We start from the raw sequence: 14,648 nt of genomic DNA, 5'->3' as shown, positions 1-14,648 counted from the left end.
ATCAGCTGGGGGCTTTGTGTCCACCTAGAGAAGTGGGATAGGGAAGGTGGGTTAGGGAAGTTGGGAGGGAGACGCAAGAGGGAGGAGATATCGGGATATATGTATATGTATAGTTGATTCACTTAGTTATACAGCAGAAACTAACACACCATTGTGAAGCAATTATACTCCAATAAAGATGTTAAATAAATAAATGCCTAGAAAAATGAATAGGAAAACACGGTTGAAATGGAGACATCTTACAGATTAGTTGTGGTTGAAGAAGTCCTCCCTAATTATATTTTAACTTTAGATCCAAATTATAGGAAAAGTCATCCTTTGAATATCTGGGAAAAAAGATTTCCAGGCAGAGGGAAGAGCTTATGCAAAATCCCTGAGAATAACCAGATCTTGGTATGTATGAGAAACCAAAATAACAGCATGTGGCTACAGTGAACAATATGGGTATGAGCAAAGTGCAGACAGGCAGGAGACAGAGTTGATTCATGTAGAGAAATAGTACTCAACCCTCGCTCTGTGCGTTAGCGCAAAGCCCTGCAGCATGACAGCATTTAGAAGTTGAGCAGAAGACAGGAACCCAAAAAACAGACAGATAGAAAATGGCTAGTGAGGCTGGAGAAAAAACAGGGGAAATAAACGCTGAAGCCAGGGAAAGAGATGTTGAAAAAAAAGGAGAGAGTGATTAGCTGTGCCAAGTGCTTGTGAGATAAGAACACAGAAGAGTTGCCAGGGAGTTTTTAAAGGTGGAATCCAAGCTGAAAAGAGGGAGTACAAGAACCGGGGGTGGGGGGAATAATGAAAGAGTGGCACAGCCATCAGATCAGAACTCCCACTGAAATGTTTAAAGCTGATATAAGAAGAGCCCTGAGTAACAGCTGGGAGGAAATTGAGATTGTTGAAATGTCACAGTGATTACAGGTAATGTTTTTGATAACGTTGACTCTAAAAGAGAGAAAGGAGAGTAGGTAGGAAGAATGAGGGATGAATAAATTTTTATTCTCTGAGTTTCAGCTTTTCATGGGAGAGATTGTAGCACATTTGAACTCGTAAGGGATAGCCATTGTGTTGGAGATACACACCTCCTCAGATTTCCCTGGCACCACCATTCCCTGCACATGCTTGTTCCTCCTCAGCTACTGCTGTGGCTGACCTATTCCACTGAGGTCCATGAAGCCTTGCTGTGACTTTTAACTGCCACTGCACAGTCAGGCAACCAGACATTTGCCTCAGTTTCTGGTTCCTTCCTTCTGAACTTGAATGCTGCACCACACCATAGGGTAACAGGTCTGGTGCCCCAAACAACCACCAAAGGGGCCAGATAATGCAACCTGAAATGTGTGTGTGTATGTGTGTGTGGAGTGTGGATGTAACTTCCTGCGGATGAAAATTTGATGACTGGGAAACAGGAGCCCTCTTCTTTCTTCCTGCAGGAGACAGCCACGAGGTATGATTTCTGTGTACTACGAGGTGAGGCCATGCTGACCGACCTGCCAAGTGATCATCAGCTTTCTCTTAAGGAGTCAGAGTGAAGTAGTGACCAGCATGCTGCTGTATCATCTCTCATGATTCCCCTTCCTTCCTTGACTTTAGTTCCCTTGTCCTTTACTCTTAACGATCCTGACATTATACATTCTACAGATTAATCCCAGTCTTCACCTCAGGCTGTTTCCATGGGCACTCAGGCTAAGACACTGATATTTTTAAAACAATATTCAAAGTATGTACTATTTACTGATTCCATCAATGTTTTTTCTCTTTTACTGGTTACAGAAACTTTAAATAGTTGTAGTTTTATAATTATGTTTTAATATTCAGTAGAATTCCTGCATCTAAAATGTTGAAAAATATTTCTATTCTCATCTGTATAGTCATATAAGTGACATTTAGAATTATACTGTCAGGAGGCAAAAAAACCTTATTATTTTAAATTATAACCAATAAAATATTAATTAGTGAAGAACTGAAGACATGAATTTATTCAATGTACAAATTCACTTTTACTAATCATCAATAAAACTCATTAACTAATGAGGAATTGAAAATATGAATTTGTTCAATATTCTTATCTATAAAAAGCATATATTTAGGATATTTTTACTTCAACAAAATAAGCCATTTGCATTCCTCTTCTATTCATTTTGGTTATTACATTTCCCTATTGAAAAGGATCATTATTAAAAATTTAGAGAAGACCCGTGAGAAGACATAAGAAAATAAGTTATTAAATGTTAGTTTATTTCCTTTTTGTGTGTGTATTTGATCTATACATAGCTGACACATGCTGCATGTGATATCTGAACGTTTTCTTTTAATATAAAATAAAATATAATATGGACATTTATTATTAAATCTAGTTTTACCTGCAAAATATCTTACTTAAGCATTTCCTGATATTATTCTCAAATTAAGCTATTGTAGGTAATTTGTTATAAACATTTTTATATATAAGTGTCTTTTATAATTTAGGTTGTTTTCTTAGAAAAGATTCATAGACTGTACTACTTAGGGATTATTACTTTTATAATTCTTGATAAATATAATCAATTTTTTCTAAAAGTTTGTCACAACTTATATCCCAACAGCAATATAAGAAAACATCTCTTTTACCACATCATCTTAAATATTTTGTATAATCTTTTATAAATAGATGCTTTACTTAAAAAAAAAAGACTGTCATTTAAATTTTTCATGTGTTTAATTTCTAGTACAAACATAGAATGTTCTGAATTTTCTTTTGTATTTCATGATTTTTACATTGTTTAATTTCCTTTTTCATTTATATGTTACTGATATATTACAATAATTTCCTTATGGTAATATAATATGTATTATATAATGCAATAATATTTATAATATTAAATATATATCTGTAATACTTTCTTTTAGCTATTAATAATGTTTGCTAATTAATAATTTGCCTTTAATTTTATTTACCATAATAAAGTTTCTCCAGTGATCATGTAATCTAACATATCTGTATTTATTTTGTGTCCTTTATCACTGATTTCAAAATAAGAATAAACACTAGTGAGGTGGATGGACCTAGGGTCTGTCATACAGAGTGAAGTAAGTCAGAAAGAGAGAAACAAATACCGTATGCTAACACATATATATGGAATCTAAAAAAAAAAAAAGGTCATGGAGAACCTAAGGGCAAGATGGGAATAAAGACGCAGACCTACTAGAGAATGGACTTGGGGACATGGGGAGGGGGAAGGGTAAGCTGGGACAAAGTGAGACAGTGGCATGGACATATATAGACTACCAAATGTAAAATAGATAGCTAGTGGGAAGCAGCCGCATAGCACAGGGAGATCAGCTCGGTACTTTGTGACCTCCTAGAGGGGTGGGATAGGGACGGCAGGAGGGAAGAAGACGCAAGACGGAAGACATATGGGGATATATGTATATGTATAGCTGATTCACTTTGTTATGAATCAGAAACTAACACACCATTGTAAAGCAATTATACTCCAATAAAGATGTGGAAAAAAAAGAAAAGGAAGAAAACATGATACTAGTTGTTTCTGGATGACAACATTCCAGTGTGTTTTCTTTGTTCTACTCAAAAGCTGTCTTCCTGAGGGAGTCAGCTGTTTTGGAACAAGCATGATTTTATAAGTTACATGTGTAATTCTTCTTCATGATTTCATCATTTTGAATTGATGATGGCTTACTTTTATCAGTTTGGGCATGGAGGAATAAACAGTACACTTTGTGTGAAGCAATGTTGCTTTCAAATTTCCTGTTTGTTCCTTTCACCATAGCTGAATTAACCATGACTGAGGTTTGGAGGAGGCAAAGGGGAAGTGCTGTCCTTCTGATCCTGTCAGCATTGCTGGAAGTTTTATACCAACAGCTGAAGTGAAGATGATGAATCACATCATCATTCCTGACCAATCAAGCAAAGGAAAGGGCCAAGACAGGAAGGAATGCTTTAGCCTTTTTTATTTATCTCTTTTTTTTAGATTCACATTGCACTTATTTTGCAAAATGTCAGAGGGCTCTTCTTGGGCTTGTACCTATAGGGACAACTTGGTTTCCAGTTCCTTTGTCAAATTTATCAAGATGCTACTATCAGGAAGAAAACATACAAGTAATCAAAAAAAAAAACAAAAATAAAATCACCTTTCTACATTCTTAATATGTAATGTTGAAAATTTCTGAAGTTCAAAGAAAAGCAATGCTTTGGATGTGTTCCTCTCCTTTTCTATAAAGAAGTCATTATACTGAAAAATCAATTAGAAGTTCAAAATTTTAAAGACATCAACATCAGAATTACTATAAGTGAACAGATGTCAGACAAAGGGATTTTCTGTTCAATGGTGCTAGATGGGCTTGATAAGTACAACGTTCTCACTATTTTTGTATAAGGAAAACCTTCTTCATTTAAAAAAAAATTCAAGTTTCCTTAGGCAATTTTCTAAATCTTAAACACTTGATAATCTTACAAATGATGTTTTAAGTACAATGTTACTTGATAAGCATAAGTGAATTCCCATGGCACAAGTGATGGAGCTGACAAAGGGGATCTACTTCCCTAGGGAAGTATTGATAGTTAGGGCTCATCTGGCGGTGAGCTGGGCCTGAACAGAGGATGCTCTCAAGGCTCTTTAGTTATAGGTTAAAGTGGAACAACCTAGCAATGCGTAATAAGACAACAGGTAATAAAACAGGCACAGAAACAGACTGGCTTCAGAAGGGTCCTCCATGAGGCACTGAGTTGAGGTCGATGTGATGCATCTGACATAAAGTACGACTGAAAGCAGTAGAGTCAGTGAAATAAAAGGGCTTCTTCACTTGACTGTATTTCTAAAACTCAATGAATTGTCTGGCCCATATAGGTGCTCAGTAAATGGTGAATAAATGGCTTCCTTTTGTCCCTTTATTCAACATCCGTTGAGTATCTATATCATAAATAAGCAAACAAATACATACAGTGTGTAAGTTGCTATGGTTTCTAGCATCAGAGAATTCACAGTGAATTCCAGGAGAAGACCATGATGATCTTTTACATATAACTTTTGAATTAATTTTCCCACACTGCAGATTTGAATATGTCCTCTGCACTTCCCACTCCAAATTCGTGCTAAAAGCTTTTCATCTGTCCCTCTTACCTACCAAACTAAGTACTTGTTTCCATGATAGCCAGGACCCTTCACAATGTGGTTAAATGATTCCTTTCCCAACAATATTTTGGACAAAACATTGAAATGGCATGTCTTGTCTTTTCCTACTATAAAAAATAATACTATTTTTTCTAAGATATCTAGAATAATTTCCCCTGACTTAATTCTCTGTCTTTTCAATATCCCACATACTTATGCTCCACCTAAACCATTTTATTTATGAGCTTTTAATACTATCTTAATACTCTGTAGTAAAGTTAAATGTGTTCATATCACCTCCCCTCCAAACTTTCATCCTATTAAACCATAAGTTACTAAGACACAAGACCTGTATCTCTATATATCCTCCTAAAAGCCCTGGTAAACTCCTTGCACATAAAGTGTATTTCTATATCTGGGTCACATGGTAGGGTAAAGGAAAGTAGATGATAAATATAATTTATATAGCATTTTACAGAATTTAGAACTTTGAGATGGTAAATGCGAGAAGAAAAATAAAGTTTAGGGGGAAAAAAACCCTGGCATTTAAGAGGGAAAGATCTGGTTATTTTAAGCTACAGGTGAAAATGTTAAGCTAAGAAAGTTTTCAAATATGTGAACTAGTAATGTTCAAAATTTCAGCACAAGGGAGACTATTTAGGAATTAGCGGGAAATATGAAAGAGACAGGATAGTACAGGACACAGAGCAGAGAATCTGTAATCTAAAGATCTTATTCTAGTGTAGACCCTAATATTTAATTTATTTTCCATGTAAATTTAAACAAGACACTTCAATGAGCTTGAGGTTGTTAATGAAAAATTTTGTTTAAAAAAATAAAGTTACAGAGATTAGCATATAGCAATATAAGCACCGCACAAAATTAATACAGGTTTTGTCATGTTTGCATCCTTCAAGGAGAGTAAAACATACATGAATTTGAAGTGCTGTGCATCCTCCTTTCTAGTCTCATATCCTTCCTGGCTCCTTCCCAGAGGCAGCCACGATAATAAACTTGATGTTTATACTTCCAGTTCATAATGTTATTATACATATATATCTATAAATAATATGGTATTGGATTATACACGTGTTGATTTTTTTTTGAGGTTTTTTTTTTCTTGAACATTCTGCAAATTTCTTTTCTCCATTTCTTTTCTCCCACCTGAACATTTTAGGGTGGGTCTGCATATAGAATAATTTCATTAACTTATGTGGGCATACTATATTCCATTATGTGAGTGTGCCACAATTCATTGATCCAATCTTCTATTCATCTAAGATTCCTAAATTTTTCCTATTCCAAACAATGCCGCCATGAACATTTTTGTCTATGTTTCCTGAACACATGTGCAAGAGTTTTACCAGAATGTATACCCGTTAAGTGGAAGGTCTAATCCATAGGATGAGTACAGAGTGTGTACGTTTTCAACTTTATCAAATATTGCCAAATTCCACTTCAAATGGTTGTATTAATGTATATTCCTGCCAGCAGGGTATGGGAACTCCCATTGCACAACTTCATCAAATTCAGAAATTTCAGACTTTTAAAAAAATTTTTTGATGACCATGTAGTATTTCTTAACAGAAAATCTCTTGGCAGTTTGGATTAGACAATCCTTTGTTACATGGATCTGTCCAGTGAGTTACAGGACATTTGAATTCCTGGTTCATTGGCACTAAATGCCAATAGCATATTACAGTAAACAATAACAACAACCCCATCATTTCCAAAGTCCTGGAAGACTACCCCTATTGAAGATGACTGAATGTGGGTGAAATATTCCTCACTATTTTAATTTGCATTATCCTAGCTTCATGAGTTGAATAATTACCTCATTGTTTTCCTGATTTCTAGTTTTTCTTGTTTATTAGTGAATCATCTAAAGCCATAGGAAGTGTTCTTCTAAGTAACAGTTTACCTGCATGTCGCATATATTTATAAAAATGTGTTATAATTTCATTCAAATTCATCTTAAATATCCGTTAAGTTACTCTGTAACTCACACATTATTTAAAAGTGCTTTTCCCAATAATATGTGGAACTATAGTTGCTCTTTAACTGCATTATGGTCAGAGAACCTATTGTATATATCAATTTGGGGTATTATCTTGATTCATGGTGGTGGTGGTGGCTAGTAACCTGTACTCAGTCAGTATTTGTGAATGGTTCATTTGCAATGTAACATGTACAAAACAAATAGAAAATATACATTCTTTAAAAAATCAGCTTGTGAAAAAATCCGTGTTATCATTATCAATATAAATATATATTATGATTATTAATTTTTAAATTTTGCTTTTAACTCAGTTGTTGGTCTATATATTCTATGTATTGATGTGATTACTTGGAGTTATCTGTTACATCTTCTCACTGGACTTTTTTCACTGTCACTTTGTAATGATTTTTATTTTTATTAATGTTTTTGCATTAAATTGAATTCACTTTAATAATAATATTTCTAAATCAGCTTTTTGGGGGTATACATGGTCTTGTATATTTTTCCATGTTTTGTTTTTAAACTATCCTGCTTCTTTCTTCATGTCTTCAAATAGCACATAATCTGATTTGTTGGGTGTTTGTTATTGTCTTATCTAATATGATGATTCCTGTCATTTAAATAGATAAGTTTATTTCATTTATATTTATTGTGGGTTTTGATGTATTTGTCTTTCTTTCTCTCTTTTCCCTTACTTTCTTTCATTTAGGATACTACTGGATTGATCAACCAACGGTTTAGGGGGATGGAAGAATGTATTTTGTCACTAAAGTTATTCAAAAACACTGGCACATTGGATAAATAAAATGCAGACATATTTAATAGTTTTAGTACTTCATTTGAATTCCCTACTAATGATACATACTCTTACTGCATGTACCAGGGGTGAACCACTCCTACCTCCATACTCTTAATTTGGTTTCATTTGACTCTAGAAATAACTTTGCCTTCTGTAACTTTGAAGGTCTTTATTACTTAATAAATATAACATCTTTCTTCCCATATTCTCATGAAGAAAGAGTTTAGCTGACACATGCTATCCATGTATACTAACATAACGTTCTCTGAATAATGATTTCAAGAAAAAATTTCAAGAAGAAATATTTAAGAAAGGAAGATGAAAATTGAGATAAATAGAACACATATTTTCTATTGGAAATTTTAGAGTAAATAGTAAGTAAGTTATCAATCCTTTTAAAACTCAGATGTTCTAAAAGACTTTGTGGATGGTGGAGCTAATTTTTTTCCTATGTACATTAGAGATGTGTTTTTATTTTTTATGACCACTTTTGATAAAACATCTTTTCAGTTAATTTAGGTGAATGTGTCTAGTATCAGTGTAGAAATACAGAAATATCTTTACCATGTTACCAAAAGTCATATGTGGTTGACCAATTCTGATCAAATAAAAGAAATAATTAAATTATCTGTGCATAAATTGTTAATCAAGAGGGAGTCTGAATTTGTGAACCACATCATAGACTAACAAAGACTGAGCATAAAACCTCAGATTTACAGTTGAAGTAAATTAAAAGTAGGAGTAAAGAATGCGTGTTACCTTAAAAATATTAATATCTCTTAAGTTGCGAGTCCTATGTCAGTAACTGCTTGCTTCTAACTGACTCTTACGATCATTTTATTTTTAACTAATAGTCACTTTGGATTTATAAATATGCATTATTTCCAAATAAACATACAATAGTATTTTTCTGTTTCTTCTTTATTGTCACATTATAACTATATTTGTTGATAATAATGACTCTAAATAAAATTTTGAGAACACTATGAAAGACTTTGAAGGCTAAGTAAAAAGAAATTTCCAGATTAATAGATGGCTATGCCTCTTAACTCAAGCTTTTCTTTAAATATAAATTTCTACATCTAGAAAAAATTTTTATGTTCAATGTGTCTTCCAGAAATGTTATTCAAACTGAGAATATTTTTTAAAGAGTAAATAATTGAAAAATTCACTTTTTAATATTAGCATTCTTCTTCATTTTGAAATACTTTATCATTAATTTTAGAAAATTATTTTTAACAATTAGATAAAATGTTAATGTGGTTTTTATAGCTTTCAAATATTGCCAGGTATTCAAAGTCTGATTTAAGTAGATTTTCCCTTCAAATCTATTTATTTTATGTTACCAAATGAAGCTTACAAATGTATGCTAGGAAGACTCTGTAAGTTCTATAATAACAGAATCATAATAGTAGTGAAATTAATTCATGAAGAGTAATTTCATTTTGTCCTTTTAAAGTTCACATATTTCCTTAAGAAATTAAAGGAATTTATTTCAAGAGGAAAATTCAAATCTCTATTATGCACAATATTTGCAGGATTAGTGTGGCTTCCCCCATTAAGAAATTTGTTATATCAAGATTAACACTTACAAAGTGAGAAGAGAATTATTTGTTTTGAAAAAACTTATTCACTTACAAATGTCTTCCATTTAGTGTGTTTAATGAGTTGATTTATATAAATCATTAACTACCTAGAAATAATATAAACTTAAAGCGATAGGAGAAATTGATTTTCAGAAATTGGGAAAATCCCTAATGACTGATTTGTTCTGCAAATTTTAATTCAGCTACCACTTTTTATAAACACAGAGTATAAAATGTTTTATACCCACTATTATAGGTGAAATAAAGTAAATTTTCAGTGTAGGATTCACAAATTCTTTTTTTTGTTTTTTAACCTTCTAATTTACAATGACCTAGTGTCTTAACTTAGGATTCCTTAAAACTAGAACCAGTGACAAGGACTTGGGGGCAGTTATTTTATTTGAAGTGAGGAAACAAGGAAAGTGAGATAAGGCAAGAGGAAAAGCCAATACATAAGGAAGGCAGTAGCAAGTTTGCTGGGGTCATTGCTGCCAGGACCACCTGGGAAGCAGGCAGAACACCTGTGTTAACTGCTCCTCTGATGGACAGGAGACTTTTTCTGTTGGCTGTCTTTCCCATTTGAAGTTTGGCCTTAGGGATGTAAATTCATCCGTATTTCTAGGCTGAGCTTAAGCCCAGGTTGAGTGGGCAAAGCACCAGAGGAGTCTCTGGGCACAAAACAGAACAACAAGCAGCATGAACTTGAGAAGAAACATGGTTGGTAATTGGTGAGTCTAAGCTCCTCCAGACATGGGTCCACAACTGTAACTAAAACCAGAGGCAAACCTAGGTATTGTGATTCAGGGCTCTGGTGCATCTTACACTAGATACATCAACTCAGAACTGGATTGGGAAAACATTTCTTCCTTTATTTGCTTATCGTAAAAAGCTTAATTGTGCAGGCACTGTGTTGAGTAATTTTCACATATTTTCTCTCTCAGCTTTATTTTACGGGGTTGTATTTATGTTTTATAGTCACCAAGATATAACTTAATAAACTATTCTAGTAATGCAGAAAATATTCTATAAAATTTTAAAGTATAAAAGAGTTAATTAACCTTCCTAGGTGCCTGCAAAGTTCTCAGGTGTAAGGTTCACTATTTATTGAACTTCCAAGGACATACATACATTTTTCTTATTATTAGAAAATGATGTCACTAATGGGGATCGTTCTCTCAGTGACTGAAAAGATGGATGTGTGACTAATGGTCCTTTCCATCCTACAAAATGCATACACTGTCCTTCATCTATGACTTGCTGTGTCTGAGGCTATTTACAAGAAGTCTCTTTCACTCACTGCCTTCCCAACACCTTCACTGATATAGAAACACACCATTTCAAATTGCATTGTTTAGGGCTAAATTGATGTGCATTAAAAAGCAAAAAATTCTCTCCTAAAGAAAGCACTCTTTAGCTTCCATTCTAATGCCTACAAACATTAACCTGTACATACGAAGCAAAGGATAAAAGGGGTGGGGGAGAGTGAAGAGTTGTTTTTCTCATCAAATACATAGAAAGAGACCAATATTTTTAAATTGCAAATGTTTCATATTACTGCTTACTTTGGTCTTATTTTTCCATTAGTAATTGTGCTCTTAGATTTTTTTTTTTAAGTTACTGAAATAGGGTTATCTTGAGAAAAAGTGACAGGTCATCTACCTCTAGACTCAGCTGTCTCTAGCCTGAATTCTCACCACAGGCATCAATCCTCTCTTTTATATTTTATCACTTGCCAAATCCTTTGGGGTTTTCCTTTATCACAAATCTCTGGTTTCCACTCCGTCTTTTCCAGATTCATTGCCACCACCTAGCTAGATTGTCTTTCCATATTTATTCAGTATGTTCTACAGACTAAACATTGTGCTAGATATAATACACTCCTAAATTATCGAAGACAGTTAATGCCTCTTACTGCCTTATCTAGACTTCTTTAGCATGAAGTAACAGGAAATAATTCAAACTAACTCCAAACTAATACAAAGATTAATTGCCAGGATAGAGCGTTTTCACAGAGCGCCCAAGGGCAGTTAAGAGCTGCCAGGCAGTACGCGAGACCAGAACCAGGAGACAGAAATTCATCATAAACTCAAGCAATTACTACGTTTGTCTCATGTACGTCTCTTATCTCTGCTTCTCTTTCTGCAACTACTACATTCTCTGGATTTCTTTGTACACTAGTTTTCTCTGCCGCTTTAAGTGCTACTGTTTAAACAAAGGTGACCAAACAACCGTTCCCAAGTTTGTGTTATAAGTGACTGCCACAATAAATGATTAACACATTAATATGAACTCCCCACACTCATCCTTACTCATTGAGACTCAGCAGTCCTGTATCTTAGCCATCCTGTCTCTTTCAAAATGGCAGTTAGATAAAAATGTGCATACTAGTTGCTGCCTGTTGGAAAACTAAACTAAAGCTTCAGGATCTCTCTCCACCTTAAGGTAATATATGTGGATTGTGATGATATTCTGAAAACAAAAACCTGGAAGTTGTCAAACTCAAGGAATTGACTCAGGAACTTCCAATTAAATCAAAATAAAGCATATAAGGCTATGGCAAAAATGTTCTTGGATAGGACTAGCCTCGCAGTGCCCTTTGAAATTATACCTCCTCAATATCAAATCACGTTTTCTCTGGCTTGATAAGCGCTAATGAACGAGAGTTCGGTGAAAGGACGCAGCCCAACCCACCCCAGGATGATGGAGATGTCAGCACCAGTTACTGAGAATTTCATTGGCATGAGAGCGAAAAGCTTTTCAGAGAATTTTCTAATATCTAGATGTGAGCCCTTTAACACTGTAAACAGATTCTTCCCCTGAGCCTAAAAGATGAAACTTCCTGATAAAAGGGAGACAGAGGAGATCACCTGAGCTTAACTGGTATCAATAGGTTAGGGCCACACCACATACCAGGCACAACGACAGGAAGACTGGTTAATGCACTTTCTGTGTATCACGTCTCAGGTGGTCCTATTCAAATAATTTTACTGGCATAAAAAATTCTGAGAACTTTCAAAGGATACACACATTCATTCTCTTTCTCGCTCACTCTCTCTCACACACACTCTCTCTCTGTCTCTTTCAGGTAATGAAAACTGCTGAATCATCTCACTTCTTTGGGAAGGTGCATATTTGTGGTCTGTGATAGTACCTTAAGAATCCTGGGGATTCCCTGGTGGCGCAGTGGTTGAGAATCTGCCTGCCGATGCAGGGGACACGGGCTCGAGCCCTGGACTGGGAAGATCCCACATGCCGCGGAGCAACTGGGCCCGTGAGCCACAACTACTGAGCCTGCGCGTCTGGAGCCTGTGCTCTGCAACAAGAGAGGCCACGATGGTGAGAGGCCTGCGCACCGCGATGAAGAGTGGCCCCCGCTTGCCGCAACTGGAGAAAGCCCTCGCACAGAAACGAAGACCCAACACAGCAAAAATAAATAAATGATAATTAAAAAAATAAAATAAAAGAATCCTGGTGGATACAGAACTAACATCATTTGGGAAAGGGTAGAGACTGGGACTAAAACTGTATATTGTTTGGGCAAAAAGCCTCTCTGTTTGGGTCACTGCAAGTGAAAGAGAACCGCAGAACTGCAGCCATCTGAGAATTGGACCCAGTGGACCATGATCTCCCAGGGAGTGCAGCATTCTTTTTAAAATTGTCAGCAAGTAGGTGCTACTCTTAGAATGAAGAGTTCTCTCTTGCTTCTGTGCATAAATGGCTCTCTATCGCCAGGCTCTGATCTTCCTAGATGTCTCAGCAGAAGAACTTACTGCGTGAACTCTGTTCTTTGAAGGGCCAGAAGAACCCAAAGACTTTAGTGAGCGAGTCACACGTTTAAGACAATCAGAAAATCCCATCCATGCCCTGCTCTAGACAGTGTGGTCTGAAACAACGGTTGTATATTCCTACTTTAAATATTGGCTCTAATGAAAAGGACACAGCACCTATAGTTATTTAAAGAAGAATAACTATATTTCCTTGTTTGTGACCTAAAGTCTCCAATTTATATAAAAGTTCCCAGCCATGGAAATAATTTGCTTAATTATGCTTAATTACTCAACTATGGCACTTACAGATGTGGGAAAAATAATTTCTTAGGAGAGTTTTCAAACAGGCATAGGATATTTGCATATTCTTTATTCCATAATGCAAACCTTGCATTAATTGCCTTCTCTAAAGCATATTTCAACATCTTTTCCAAGCATAGTGATTCTTCATATAATTATGGTCAGGCTTCACCACTCTGCTCCTAGAAATGAGGTCACTTTTAGCAACATCCTACATGGTGGTGGTTAATTAACAAACAGAAATTCTGTCTTTTCAAAAGGTTGTCTTTTCTTGGAAGCTTCAAAGCTCCCTAGCGAGTATTTCTCAAAGAATCTGTTCTCCTTTTCACTGCCTACAGCTTCTCTCACGGGAACTCAGAGGTGCCTCTTCAGGTCAGACTCAAGTTCCCTTGATTTGTTCACCACAGAACCCCCTCCTACTTGCTTCAGCTGCATCAAAATACTGCCCTGAACTGTGAGTGGAGGAGTCAGGTTCAGCTGAAGCCTCCACCACCTAGAGAAGCTGGAGACTCAACAGTAATTCTGTTGCAGCTACTGGAGTCCCTCCACTCCTTCCCAGTCCATAGAAGAAATGTTTCACAAAGTTGAGGAAGAAATACTTCCTCCTTCCATGTTAATGCTTAGTCATGGGTATCCCACAGAAAATCTGGTTGAGCCTCAAGTGTTACAGTTGTTCAATTTTCCAGCTTTTTAAAAACATTCACAAGTTACCCCCATGTACAAGCTTCAACAATTTCACGGCTGAAATGAATGCCTACTAGTCGCACATTATGTCTAAAAAGACAGGGCCCTGGTGTTCTATGTTGCAAGCAAGTCTCAATCAAATCCACCCCACCTGCAAGCTGCAAGCTGTTTCTGAAAAGACAGTGGCCCTGCTCTATCTGGCAATTGTGTCTCAGCCAGATCTACCTGAGTCCATCCAACGTCTTATGTATCACCAAAACTCACTGGGGAAGGGGGCAAGGACAGAGAAAGAGAAGACCAATTTCTGGAGGCAAATAGCTATTTGGAGAGGAAGGGCATAGCCCCAAAACATGCAGCAGTAAACATCAAATACTGACAAATACTTGGAGCAAGAAGTGACAACAA

At 35.6% G+C, this 14,648-nt stretch overlaps 2 long non-coding RNA genes across 2 annotated transcripts in view; both read left to right on the top strand.

Annotated features, from left to right (window-relative positions):
• The window catches only part of LOC309660829, a 1,143,314-nt gene that overhangs the window by 154,841 nt on the left and 973,825 nt on the right, over positions 1-14,648 (top strand). The gene's annotated exons all lie outside the window — the stretch shown is intronic.
• LOC309660850 overlaps positions 1-14,648 on the top strand; it is a 71,878-nt gene that overhangs the window by 12,433 nt on the left and 44,797 nt on the right. The window lies entirely within an intron of this gene.

The sequence above is a fragment of the Balaenoptera physalus genome (assembly GCF_965194825.1).
Source record: "Balaenoptera physalus genome assembly, chromosome: 5".
In the NCBI taxonomy this organism is placed as follows: Eukaryota; Metazoa; Chordata; class Mammalia; order Artiodactyla; family Balaenopteridae; genus Balaenoptera; species Balaenoptera physalus.
Note: the sequence above shows the minus strand (reverse complement) of the source record. Positions and strands in the feature narration are given on the sequence as shown.